This window comes from Sinohyriopsis cumingii, chromosome 1 (genome assembly GCF_028554795.1).
Source record: "Sinohyriopsis cumingii isolate HCF-2022 chromosome 1, ASM2855479v2, whole genome shotgun sequence".
NCBI lineage: Eukaryota > Metazoa > Mollusca > Bivalvia > Unionida > Unionidae > Sinohyriopsis > Sinohyriopsis cumingii.
The window spans coordinates 152,680,830-152,696,169 of NC_142961.1; positions in this window are offsets into that span (position 1 = coordinate 152,680,830).

Genomic DNA, 15,340 nt, shown 5'->3' on the forward strand with positions numbered 1-15,340 from the left:
GGAAGGAAGTTGAAATTATAAATCTTTTGGCGCCGTGTAGAAATGAGGCGCAATTTCAGTGTTATTTACAAATTCACCATTATACTTGAACCATTTCTAGCGTCAGTCGCCAGCAGATATGATTAATGTATATATAGTTCAGCAAAAGATATGGTTAATGTATATTTCATGAATAGATACGTTAAAATGTACAGTTCCTCATGAGCGATGATGTTGCATTAGACTGTCATAAATATGACGATATTGGATTTGAGATGAAAACCCAAATGTACTGTTCATCAATAAATGCGATGCTGATATTCCATGACATTTACAGAACGTTCATGAATAACCATTCCAAGACTCATAAAAATTCACTGATGAGTGTTTCCATGTACTTCATCCTGCTAAAGGATTCCGACGGAAATCCAGTACTCTGCAGATCCCGTGGTCCATAACCTTTTGACCCTTACGCTGAGTCTACCAACATCGTCAGTCCTCCAGCGTCATCGAAGTTACCATCAAGAACCACATCATGATGAAACACAACTAACGAGTTCAACGACTCACTGAACAGCTAAAAGTACAAAGATACCCTCACATTGTGTTGCGTTATCATTCACAACGTTGCCTGTTCTAGAGAAGTATTAAAAATTATCTTAAGATGTAAACGGACCATTAGTCTATGTTAGGGCCGTAGAACGATCACGTGCCCAGGGGTAAGAAACACTCGGGCCTCTCCTAGTTCTTGTTGAAACAAAAAATTTCTTTTATAAAATTAAAAAGTGTTGTTCGGTTGCACCCCCCCCCCCCCCCCCCCCGTCAGCACTGGTCTATCTCCCCAATGCGAAGAAATGCTTAACTATTTCAAAATGTCTTCACAAGTTTGATTCGTGATATAAATATGTACACGGTTTAATTCATGGTGTAAGTATGTACACGGTTTGATTAGTGTTGTTAATATATACTCGGTTTGATTGGTGTTGTAAGTATGTACTCACTTTGATTGGTCTTGTAAGTATGTATTCGGTTTGATTGATGTTGTAAGTATGTACTCGATTTGATTGGTGTTGTAAGTATGTACTCGGCTTGATTGGTCTTGTAAGTATGTACTCGGTTTGATTGGTCTTGTAGGTATGTATTCTGTTTGATTGGTGTTGTAAGTATGTACTCGTTTTGATTGGTGTTGTAAGTATGTACTCGCTTTGATTGGTCTTGTAAGTATGTACTCGGTTTGATTGGTCTTGTAAGTATGTACTCGGTTTGATTGGTCTTGTAAGTATGCACTCGCTTTGATTGGTGTTGTAACTATGTACTCGCTTTGATTGGTGTTGTAAGTATATACTCGGTTTGATTGGTGTTGTAAGTATGTACTCGGTTTGATTGGTGTTGTATGTACTCGGTTTGATTGGTGTTGTAAGTATGTACTCGGTTTGATTGGTGTTGTATGTACTCGGTTTGATTGGTGTTGTAAGTATGTACTCGGTTTGATTGGTGTTGTAAGCATGTACTCGGTTTGATTGGTGTTGTAAGTATGTACTCGGTTTGATTGGTGTTGTAAGTATGTACTCGGTTTGATTCATCTTATAAGTATGTAATCGGTTTGATTGATACTACAAGTATATATTCGTTTTGATTGGTGTTGTATGTACTCGGTTTGATTTATGTCATAAGTATGTGCACTGTTTGATTTGTGTTACAAGTATATGCTTTGTTTGATTTATGTGATAAGTATGTACTCAGGGACGAAAAGAAGGGGGAGGGACGAACAACAACTTGTAATTTTATTATTTCAAAAATTGTTTGAATAAGAACTAGGGGAAGGCCCGGGTGTTTCTCACTTCAGGGCCCATGATCTCTCTCTCTCTCTCTCTCTCTCTCTCTGGCCCTGCATTACGTACTCTGTTTGATTTATGTCATAAGTATGTACTCTGTTAAGTTATAAGTATGTATTCGGTTTAATTTATGTTATAAGTATATACTCGGTTTTATTTATGTTATAGGTATGTATTCGGGTAGATTTATAAGTATGTACTCGGTTTGATTGGTATATTAAGTATATACTCTGTTTGATTCCTATTATACGTATTTAGTCCCTTTGATTCTTGTAATTGGATGGGGTGTTATTCTAGCCAGTTTAATTCACGATAGGAATATTTTTGATTCACAAAACGTTTACAATGAATATTTTTCTTTCTTTTTTTCTTTTCTTTAATTTTTCGATTGTTTATGTAAGTAACCAGACATATAGGGTAGAATTGTACGGTATCAATGGTCTACTATTTGTATAGTCTGTTGAACACGCATGCAGAGAACAGAAGGTTGTAAACAAGCCATTCATACAGTTAAACAGACATTCACTTGAACTGAAATCCTCTATAGAACCTCTTTTATGACAAAATTGTTTGCTTTAGTTGGACATAAGGCTTGACATTTACTGCCAATGTGTCGACCATTACGATATTTACATCGGAATTAATTTCCCCCTTTCACTACTTCTTCAACCAGATGCAACGTATTTTACCATCAGACAAGGGATGTTTGGAAATGTGCATAGAAAATGAGTGGTAGCAGGCACAAGTCTGTTAGGAGTGAATGTCATGAAAAGAGAATTATAATCAAGTTATTTATCTAATTCTTTATATTTACGTCAACTCTCTATCCCAAAAAGTGAACGTGAGATTGTTCTGCTTACTGAAATTGTTTCCTCAATTTTAGTACGTATCACCAAAACTTATATACAGATCCATATCGTATTATATTTAAGTTCCGAAGACTATACAAGTTCCTGTGTTATAGTATATTTATGCCCAGGTATAAACAGTTCTGTAACATGGTATATTTAAGCCCAGGTGTAAAGAGTTCTGTAACATGGTATATTTAAGCCCAGGAATAAAGAGTTCTGTAACATGGCATATTTAAGCCCAGGAATAAAGAGTTCTGTAACATGGTATATTTAAGCCCAGGTATAAACAGTTATGTAACATGGTATATTTAAGTCCAGGTATAAACAGTTATGTAACATGGTATATTTAAGCCCAGGTATAAAGAGGTCTGTAACATGGTATATTTAAGCACTGATGACTATGCACATATAAACAGACGGACACACATAACATATACAGATAAGAACAAACAGACTAGTCACTGTAGCCCATTTCGTTGACATCAGATATAATTAACTTGGAGTTGGAATATTCCTATACAATTAATACATATGTGTAAATTACTGATCTAGCAATGGCATCTATGTATGACTGGCGACAAAAGAAAACTGTTGTGACTGTCGTCTGATAAATTCATACTACACTGTAGAAAACCATTTTGTTTCTTCTTATTTAAAACCTAGGATTCCTTTTATCATAAATACGAAACTGGCAAATTAATCTCTGAGTGCTCCCTTTTAAAATTCTATTTACATAGCTAATGGTTGCTAGAGGTCTTGTGTTGTAATTTATTACAGAACTGCTGGTATCAAAATCTCTTTTACCTAAGAAGATAAAAATGACGTCGTACAATTTTGTGTTCATTTAAATATTTGACAGCTCCAGAGACCAAAAAGCTTATATCTTCCGGTTATATTAAACCTACAACGTACCTTTTTATCTTGATAGACAAATATTTATTTACGTATAGTTACATTTTTAACATTTGTATCTCTTTTGTCACAAATATCTATCTATCTATCTATCTGTCAGTCTGTCTGTCTGTATGTCCATCCGTCCGTCCGTCAATCTATCTATCTATCTATCTATCCCTATCCATCCATCCATCCAGCCAGTCTGCCATCCATCCATCCATCCACACAGTGTCAACGATAAATAAAAGGGAACATATTTCCAGCTAATGTGTATAACGGCTCACTACAATCACAAATCGTAGCAAAGAAATTCTCTGTCTTGGCCCCAAATTCAAAGCATTTTTGTAAAACTCCAATTGAAACAGCTCTAGGCACCACTTTAATCATGTAGATTCTTTATATTGCGATTAATTATTTTAATATTTTTTTTACATATTAAAAACTGTATTCAATCATGAGATACACAGGAGGAGGAGATTCGCCGCTAAATGGTTATCGCTATCATAGCCTATCTGTCGGTTGTGGAGATGTGGCTCCTTGGAAGTCATTGATTATCATTTATGGAGATGTGGTTCCTTGGAAGTCATGGCTTATCAACGAATTATGTTCTAGTTTTTTCAAAAAAGGAATGCCATCATGGAAGTTGTCTGCTGAAGGTATCTGTGACTTTTCAATAGCTATAAACATCCAGGTAATCCTGAGAGTTATTCCAATTGCTTTAACACTTTCGACACTTGAAGTGTTGACATACTTCGACCAAGTTGTCCTCATTTGGGATTTACCAGTCTCGATTTAGGATCTACCTTTGAAAATTATCACATTACAGGAAATGCCATAGGGTGATGATTGCATATTGTCAACACTGTCCAAATGTTATATTTTGCTATCGACCTGAGTGTGAACATTTTAAACTGAGGCAGTTGAAGCCACACAAAATTAACTGGCAGCAACCACGCGGATCACCCACGGCGGTGGCAGGTGGCAAAAGCTTACGGTTCGCACGTGCAGCCTAAAATCAGGTGCATTAAATACTAACAATCGGCATATCCTATTTTTTCCTATGTAGTTTATTACAGGAGTTTGCCTGTTCAAATTGAGAAAAATTAAACTTCCGCCGAGAGTGTGTTTTTCTAAACCATGAAAAGTGGATTAAAAGGTCTCAAGAGCGAATGGTCGCTATAAATAAGAATGAAGACTGCACACACACACACACACACACACACACACACACACACATACACACACACACACATATATATATATATATATATATATATATATATATATATATATATATATATATATATATATATATATATATATTATATATATATATATATATATAATATATATATATATAATATATATATATATATATTATATATATATATATATATATATATATATATATATATATATATATTAAAATGAGATGAGTAATTTAACACAAAATTACCGATTTGAAAAATCGTATAACTGCTGACACTAATACACTCCCAGAGCTACAGAAAGGCTGCTTTAACAGAGATATTGCATTATACATATAGCGTTTGTTAGTCATTTAGAGAGTGATTTTAATAATCAAATCTAGCAAACAATTAAGAAGCTTAAATGAAATGACTGATTTGAACGTAAAAGTTACGATTTGAAAAACTATACATACCCTGCCGGAGTCGCAGAAAAAGACTGCTTTAACACAGACAACCATATAGATAGAGTAGGACAACAGCAAACCAAATGTGTATGAAATAATGCAAGATATTACATTGACCAGACTATGTATACAGACTTGACAAGATGTTACACGCTGAAGTTCAACAGTCTAGACATAAATAATAGTTGATCAAGAACTGTTTACTAATATTATCTTTGTAGTACATGGGAGTATTCATGAAAGCAACAAGGATGAAACGAATGTAAGTAGATTTAACTGAGAGTGGATGAAAAGGCGACATCACTACTGTATGGGACATCATCATATGAACAATGAATGGAAGGGTTCTTGCAAATTTGTAAGTCTGAAACGAAATACGTTAATGTACAGTTTGGGAATTGTTTCTGCTCCATCGCTGTTCGCAGAATAAAAGTTACACACAACATATGCTTCACAGCAATACAGCATTCAGATAAAAAAGTCAATGTTCTAAACTTAGACGTTAAGGATCTTATATATGTTTGTATCACAGAACATTGTAGAAGTAAGGAACCAACTTGTTAATTACACATTATAATTTAACAACGAGGAATCTAAACTTCAGAAGTTAAAAGAAACACGTTCGTGTTATGTAGAAGACAACAATATTTTAATAAGCGGAACGAAACCGAAAAAGAAGTGCCAGGATGCAAAAATAAAAACCAGCATCAGTTTCAAAATTTGTTTACAAGTAGAATCGTGTACATCAAGAGTGTATCCTTCATTGTGTCACTGTTGGACATTTACCTTTGATACACCTTTCTTGTCAGGATAATAAAGCACTCTGTGGGATTAATTATTAGATCACCAATAGCTAACGGTCAATCATTTGAAAGAAGTAATTACCTGTTTAAATCACAATGCAACTGATGATGAAAGAATTAGACACGATAAATTAAAACATGATACAAAGAAAAACATCTGCAGAGATCAAGATCCAAAGCTCTTGACTAATGAACGAAAGACTGAGAGATTAATTATTCTTAAGGCAGTACTTAAACAACCCGGATGACGTTTTGAATTTATATGCATCTAAGCATAGTATTGAGGGTAGACATGATTTGATAGATCACGTTGGTATTGCTTAATCAAAGAGCAACGACAAACAGAAGCGAAATGGTTTCTTAGATTTATGTTGGTCAGGTGTTCCGTTTATTTGTCATGGATGCGTATGCTGCGTACAGCCTTCTTTAAAAGGGAAGTAAAACCATTTGTTACATCACAAGAAAAATGTTAATGCAACTGAGCAAATTTTGAAGAAAAATATTTCTGCACGGTACCAAAGTCAATCTTGTAGCGGTCAGCGTGACACGTAATAATTTACTTTAGCCTTCACTGTTTGGGGCATGATTGCTTTTTAGTTAGGAAGCACTTGGTTAACGGTCCGACAGATGAAGAGGCAATGCTAACTTGGTAGTTAGGTAGTTGGAAATGACAAAGTAGAGACAATCCAGAGATAAGTTGTGCCATTTGGAAATAATTGTCGAAAAGACAAGCTTTTCCAGACTAGCTATTAATATTGGCAGAATAGAGAGAAATATTCTAACGTCTGATCAATATTTGTATACATCAAAACTGACACTAGACGGTGGTTACTCATTGTTGTATAGGTCATCCTGATCGATCAGGAGAATCAATATGATAAATTGTTAATGGTTGATGGCAGTTAATGATCTGATACTTTGTTCTAATAGATGACTGGCAAGTTTTGGCTAAGTAGAAAAGGAAGGAACTAACAAAATCAACTGTCAAATGTATACATTTTGAAATATCTGTAACAGAGATCGTGCAAACGTTCGACCCTGTAATCAAAGAATTCAAAGAAAATATTAGTTTTATGATTGTTTCTATCTGTATTTTTTATTTTCATTTGCATCAAGGAAGAAAAAAGAAAACTATTCTTGAAGAAAACTCGAGATAAAATTAAAGGAGAAATCGTACAAAATCAAAGAGAAGACACAAAAACAAATTTTTTGAACTACGTATTAGTTTAGATATGCAAATACTGTATTATAAATCAGGGTAATATAGTATGCATTTGCTAGCAAAATAGTACATTTATACTGAGAACTAAAGCTTGTCGTCATAAACAAAAACTACTACTCTACTAATCTGAAAGCTATAACTCTCACGATTACATGATAAGAGTCAATTAACCCCTGGTAATTTTTCTTGTGATTAAATAAGCAATCTCTATTCCTTCACAGTTTAGGTTTGGTTGATTACACCGTTCTGGATTTCTTTACAATCCGTCTTTTCCTCCTTTTATCGTGATAATGAATAAAATATAGATCTTACCCCTCTAAACTCTTTATGTTAAAAATGAACAGAGTGTTGACTTTGACCCACATAACTATATTTATGTTGAAAATGAATAGAGTATTTGCCTTAACCCAAATAACTATTTTATGTTGAACATGAAGAGAGTATTGGTCTTAACCCAAATAACTATTTTATGTTGGAAATGAATAGAGTGTTGGCCTTAACCAACAAACCTTATTTATCTTGATAATGAATAAAACGTTGACCTTATCACAAATAGCTCTTTTAATGTTGAAAATAAATAGTGTTGACCTTAACCCACGCCCATTTATAATGTTGAAAATGAATAGTGTTGGCCTATAACTCTTTTTATATTGAAAATGAATAGAGTGTTGGCCTATAACTCTTTTTATATTGAAAATGAATAGAGTGTTGGCCTATAACTCTTTTTATATTGAAAATGAATAGAGTGTTGGCCTATAACTCTTTTTATATTGAAAATGAATAGAGTGTTGGCCTATAACTCTTTTTATATTGAAAATGAATAGAGTGTTGGCCTATACCTCTTTTTATATTGAAAATGAATAGAGTGTTGGCCTATAACTCTTTTTATATTGAAAATGAATAATGTTGGAATATAACTATTTTTCTATTGAAAATGAATAGTGTTGGCCTATAGCTCTTTTTGTATTGAAAATGAATAGTGTTGGCCTATAACTCTTTTTATATTGAAAATGAATAGTGTTGGCCTATAACTCTATTTATATTGAAAATGAATAGAGTATTGGCCTATAACTCTATTTATATTGAAAATGAATAGTGTTGGCCTTAACCCACATAACTACTTTTGTGTTGAAAACGAATAAAGTGTTGGCCTGTACATACATGACTCTTTTATGTTGAAAATGAATAGAGTGGTGACATTAACCCACAAACATTGTTCTATGTTAAAAATGAATACAACTGACCTCAGCCCACAAAATTCTTTTTATGTTGAAAATGAATAATGTTGACATTAGCCGACAAACCTGTATAATGCAATCGCCACTCATCCCTCACAAGTCCTGGAATATGTTTGTTCATTTGTGGGATACCAAATATGTTTTCCTTTATTTAGTCATTACAGTCCTAAAACAAGATGTTATGGAATGTTTTCTCTCAACATAGACAATAAACCTGTATCGGTTAGCGTTAGTCTCATTTCATCAGCGTAGTGATAATTCACCTTGCTGCGATACAAATCATGCATCGACCAGTTCTTAACTCTAACACATGAAACTGATTTGCAATTTTGAGTTTCTTTTTTTTAAAACTAACTAACACTAAGTAAATTAAATAATTATAAATCTTTCTAATCTATGTTACATTTGAAGAAAATAAAACGTATTTTCATCTTTATATATTTTATTTATGTAATTTTTATGAGCTTTCAAATTTATTTATCAGATATACTATTTTTCATACATTTTAAGAAAACTGTCTTCTGAAAATTATATGATGTTTTTGTCTCAAATTTGTATTCAGATTTTTGTTGAATTTTAACTGCTGTTATTGTATTACACCTCTATGTCAGTTTTAAACCTATCGGCACGTAATGCTTTATGCTGATGTAGCGAATGTCAAAGTTATCTTTATTTTCGATTTACAAAATATTTTGATTGAGTGTGTTTTTGTATGGTTGTATCATTTATTAAATTATCCTGCAGCTCTGTTAAATTATTTACATCTAGAATTGATAGACATGGAGCAACCAATATTCAGCCAATAACATATTCACAAGCTGCTGTACATTAACAATTGAACATGTTTTAATGTAAGAGAAGGCAATTATTATTCATAAAATATTTAGATCGTGTATGGAATACAAGAGTACAAATTATTATGATTAGTTTGAAGCTAAATTTAACGCAGTTAAAAAAAGACAATAAAATAAAATATTTTCAATTTTAGTTTTAATGACAGTGAAAACTGAAAGCCGAACGTTAATAACGAAATTATGTTTAAAATTCAGGTAAAGTTGTAAAATAATTATAAAGGTATTCACTGATAGAAAAATTAGTAACAAGGTTCCAGATATGCTAAGTGGAAGATAACAAAACACTGAAGATTATTATTATTATTATTATTATTATTATTATTATTATTATTATTGTTATTATTATTATTATTATTATTATTATTATTATTATTATTATTATTATTATTATTATTATTATTATTATTATTATTGTCATTATTATTATTATTATCAATCAATATTCTTATGCTAGGAGTTATCTGAATCTGACTGGGTTAATAATCCTCCACTGCCATTGCTATCGTATTCACATGATTACCATTATCAATAATCCTCCACTGCCATTGCTATCGTATTCACATGATTACCATTATCAATAATCCTCCACTGCCATTGCTATCGTATTCACATGATCATTACCATTATCAATAATCCTCCACTGCCATTGCTATCGTATTCACATGATCATTACCATTATCAATAATCCTCCACTGCCATTGCTATCATATTCACATGATCATTACCATTATCAATAATCCTCCACTGCCATTGCTATCGTATTCACATGATCATTACCATTAGCAATTATAATCCTCCACTGCCATTGCTATTGTATTCACATGATCATTACCAACGCAGGAAAACAATGAAAAGAAAGAAAGAAGACATGAGCTGTAATTACACACACACACACACACACACACACACACACAGAGATATATATATACCAAATATGCCAAATGGTTCAGTGTAGTAATTTTTTTAAAACCAATCACTGTCTTTTGAGTCTTTATGGGATTGCGAATTACAAGCTTAACAGAGTGCAAAACAAATAAAACGAAACACTCTTCTCCGAAAATTAAGATTTGACAACGGAAGTGCTTTAATAAACCTCGACAGTTCTACTATTCACAAAAACACATACTAACAAACTTTTCTTGTGCTTAGTTTAAACTTACTTGCAATCGATGTATTAAACTGACTTCAGGAAGTCCTGAAAATTAACAAAGTAATGGGATCGCGTGGTTGGAATTAATTTGCTGCTCTTAACCTGCTGACTTGACCTCAGAGCTGGTCAGCCTTATGGTTAATATCCACTATTCGCCAGAAATAACTTACTAAGGACGAAACAAACACGTAACATAAAAGGAGGGAAAAGAACAAGAACTATTTATGCTTGAATGACACTGGATATCTTCAGAAGAAAAGAGCTTTATCATGGCAAAAGAGAAGATCATAAGAATATATATATACATACATATATATATTCTTTTTTATATTTATATTGACGCTACATGCATAGACCCAGAACGGTTGACGAAGTTTGAATTCAATTAAAAAATGTTATAAATAAGACTTTTTCGTTTAAACCTGAAGCATATTGTTCCGCACAAAGCGCATCGAACACAGAATGTTTTGCCAGAGGCAAAATGGCATGTATAAATTTCTTTCAGATAAACGAATTTAATATTTTTTATATTCCATTTATAATAATTATCTATTGGGAACATATTTGTAAAGGTTGTCTATTAACGATATATTTGCAAAATGTATATATTGAGGACAGATTTTAAAGTTTTAAATACTTTTGTCTTAAATTTACTATTTGACTATTTGCTATTTATTATTTAAATCTGGTTCGTATATGCAGAATCTATTCGTTAAAAGCAGGAGACTAAATTTTATACATTTCCTCAAATTTTTCGGGAATAGCATTCACTCTGTGCAAAATAAAAACATTCAGTACTGTATCAATCGTAGCAAACGGGAAATATTCAATGACGATTTTCTAGATGAACATGTTTTCAAAACTGATAGAGGATTAAATTAAAAGTATACGTTGAGTAAAACTGTCACATATTTGTTCGCCGCGTTCTCTTACGGGCCACTGGCAAATTATAAACGTGGCCTATAAAACGGTATTCATTCTTATTTTATGAGATAATTAACATTTTAAATTGTTCGACGGGAGAGCTGTTGTCGGTTAATCAAACTGTAAACTACCAGCCGAGTGGACATCCGTATTCAAACGCATTAAGCAAATTACCGTTATCAATGTAGCCACCTGCTCTAATATGAACTGATGACAATGATAATCTATGTACTAGTATGAACTGATGACTATGATGATGCGTGTACTAGTATGAACTGATGACTATGATGATGCGTATCCATGTACTGGTATGAACTGATGATTATGATGATCCATGTACTGGTATGAACTGATGACTATGATAATACATCATATCATATAAAATCATATATCATATCATATATCATATCATATCGTATCGTATCGTATCATATCATATATCATACGTTATGCTATGCTATGCTATGTCATGTCATGTCATATCATATCATGTTATATCATATCATAACATGTGTCGTGTCGTGTCAAGTCATGTGATATTATGTTATGTTATGTTATGTTAAGCTATGTTATGTTATGTTATGTTACACTATAATATACTATACTTTACTATACTTTGCTATACTATACTATACTATGATATGCTATACTATACTATACTATACTATACTATACTATACTATACTATACTATACTATACTATACTATACTATACTATGCTATGCTATGCTAGGCTAGGCTAGGCTAGGGTAGGCTAGGCTATTCTAGACTATCCTAGGCTATACTATACTATACTATACTATACTATACTATACTATACTATACTATACTATACTATACTACGCTACGCTACGCTATGCTATGCTATTCTATGCTATGCTATGCTATGCTATCCTAGGCTAGGCTAGGCTAGGCTATTCTAGACTATCCTAGGCTATACTATACTCTACTATACTATACTATACTATACTATACTATGCTATACTATACTATACTATACTATACTATACTATAATATAATATACTATAATATATTATATTATATTATGTTATATTATGTTATATTATATTATATTATAGTATAGTATAGTATAGTATAGTATAGTATAGTATAGTATAGTATAGTATAGTATAGTATAGTATAGTATAGTATAGTATATATTGTGATATTGTGATAGGTCACGTCTGTACGTCAGTCAGTGTGTACGTCGTATATATTTACTTCGTTTGTGTCCGTTTATATGGAAAAACACGTTTCAGATTAAATAATGTTCTATAAGAAAATCTAGATTGGGATATATATATATATATATATATATATATATATATATATATATATATATATATATATATATATATATATATATATATATATATATATATATATATATATCGGCCATTTTAATAAATAAATAAGTTTAAAAAAGCAAAAATCTAATGTAAATGCAGATAACATAAACGTTCGTGATGATGAACTTGGATGTTTTTTATTCTTGTATTTTATTTAAATAAGAACAATAGCGTTTCGTGTAAAATGATAGATTCTTTTAAAGAAAGCGGAGCTATGAAATAAAAACTTTTCTTTGTTCGAGTTCTGCAAGAAACATGGAGGTTATTAGATGAAATATAGCGATAAAATTCTAGAAGAAAATATCTGATGTCTTGTTGAAACCAATTATTTCCCAAAATCTCTGCACAAAGTCTATTCAGATCTCATTAAAATCTTATTTTGCCTGATGCGGTCACGTGGACGAGTCTTTACGGAATAGTCCTACACACGCCGGAGAGTTTGGATATAGTTGATAACAATCAAATTGGTGATAATTAAACTTCAGCGGTATGCTCTAGCGTTACGTCGATGCTAGGGAGATACTAAATTACCGGCGAATGTTTATTAGCAGAGAAAATTGATGTCAAAAAGTGAATGCACCAACTGAAGTTGAATTTAGTGTTTCGTAACGAAGCTGGTGTCCTCGAGTCTCTATTGTCGTGCCTTTAATTTACAAAATATCATAACAACCAAGTATCAAAGAGAAGACAGTATTCTGAAAATACGACCGCGTCTTATAGAAAACCTGTAACTTGAGGTAAAACGTTAAGACGGCTTTCACTGAATGAGGCATACTACACTATGTGTTTTGATCCCTGGTCCTAAAGTAGAATGGAAATTGATTTAACGGTTTCATTAAAAACTACCTTAATAACTAAGTAGAATGGAAATTGATTTAACGGTTTCATTAAAAACTAACTTAATAACTAAAATATTCTTGATACGTCATAGTCGTTAAATTGTTGACAAGTTTTGAGTAAAGACACAGAAAAAGAACATTGTTTGCCAACATACAGTCGGTACTTGTGCATACGTAAAGATGTGAAACAAAAATCACAGCAACAAATAAGTACAATTTATGCTGGCAGAATTTAGAAATGAAAGTTGGACCATGTCAGCCTCAGTGCTTACACGAGATAAATTGCTTGCTGACATAGGAAAATACGTTTTCATGCTATGGTCTGAAATTTCGTTTAAAAAAACTGTACAGTTAAACAATATTTCAGAAATTCATTAATTGTATTTACTAAACAATTAAGTCTCCAATACTATATTGGGGGAGAGTGTCCGAAAATTGATTATGGCGCATTACTATTGGTTATCCATTCAAATGCTATATCTGATCGTTTCCTTTTGATAAAAGAGATCGAGTCTTTAAACAGAATCTAGTTTTTTTAATTTTGTATTAATGAATAAACAAGTAGCAGTGGTGAATTGGAATGTGATGAATGCATAAAAAGAAAGGGATAGCACTAGTTTAAGATGTGAAAGAATACACTTTTCAATATTTTATTGAATTTATTTGTGATTCATTCAAAGCATTCAAACTTCTTTGATACGTTCATTGCTGTTACATGAGTCCATAAACAATGAGCAAATGGCTTTGGCGTCATACTGGTAGATGGATCATCTTAGCAATCAGTTCATACTAGTAAATGGATCATCATAGTCATCAGTTTACACTAGTTCATACTAGTATAAAAAATAAACGTAGTAATCAGTTCATACCAGTACATGGATCATCATAGTCATCAGTTCATACTAGTACATGCATCATCATAGTCATCAGTTCAAACTAGTACATGGATTATCATAGTCATCAGTTCATACTTGTACATGGATCATAATAGTCATCAGTTCATACTAGTACATGCATCATGATATGATATGACATGATATAACATAACATAACATAGCACAGCATAGCATAGCATAACATAACATATATGATATGATATGATATGATAAGATGTGATGTGATGTGATATGATATATGATACGATATGATATGATATTTTATGATATTATATGATATCATATGATATATGATATTATTTGATATGATATGATATATTTTGATATATTATGCCATGCTATGGTAGCTATGCTATGCTGTACTATGATAAACTGTACAATGATGTGCTGTGCTATGATGTGCTGACAATGCTGTGCTATGCTATGCTATGCTATAATGTGCTATGCTATGCTATGCTGTACTGTACTGTGCTGTGCTGTACTGTACTGTACTGTACTATACTGTACCGTACCGTACAATACCATACAATACCATACCATACCATACCATACCATACCATATCATACCATACTATACTATACCATACTATACTATACTATACTATACTATACTATACTATACTATACTATACTATACTATACTATACTATACTATGCTATGCTATGCTATGCTATGCTATGCTATGCTATGCTATGCTATACTATACTATACTATACTATACTATACTATACTATACTATACTATACTATACTATACTATACTATACTATACTATACTATACTATACTATGCTATGCTATGCTATACTATACTTTACTATAATAACTTTGCATACATTGAAATGTGAGTAG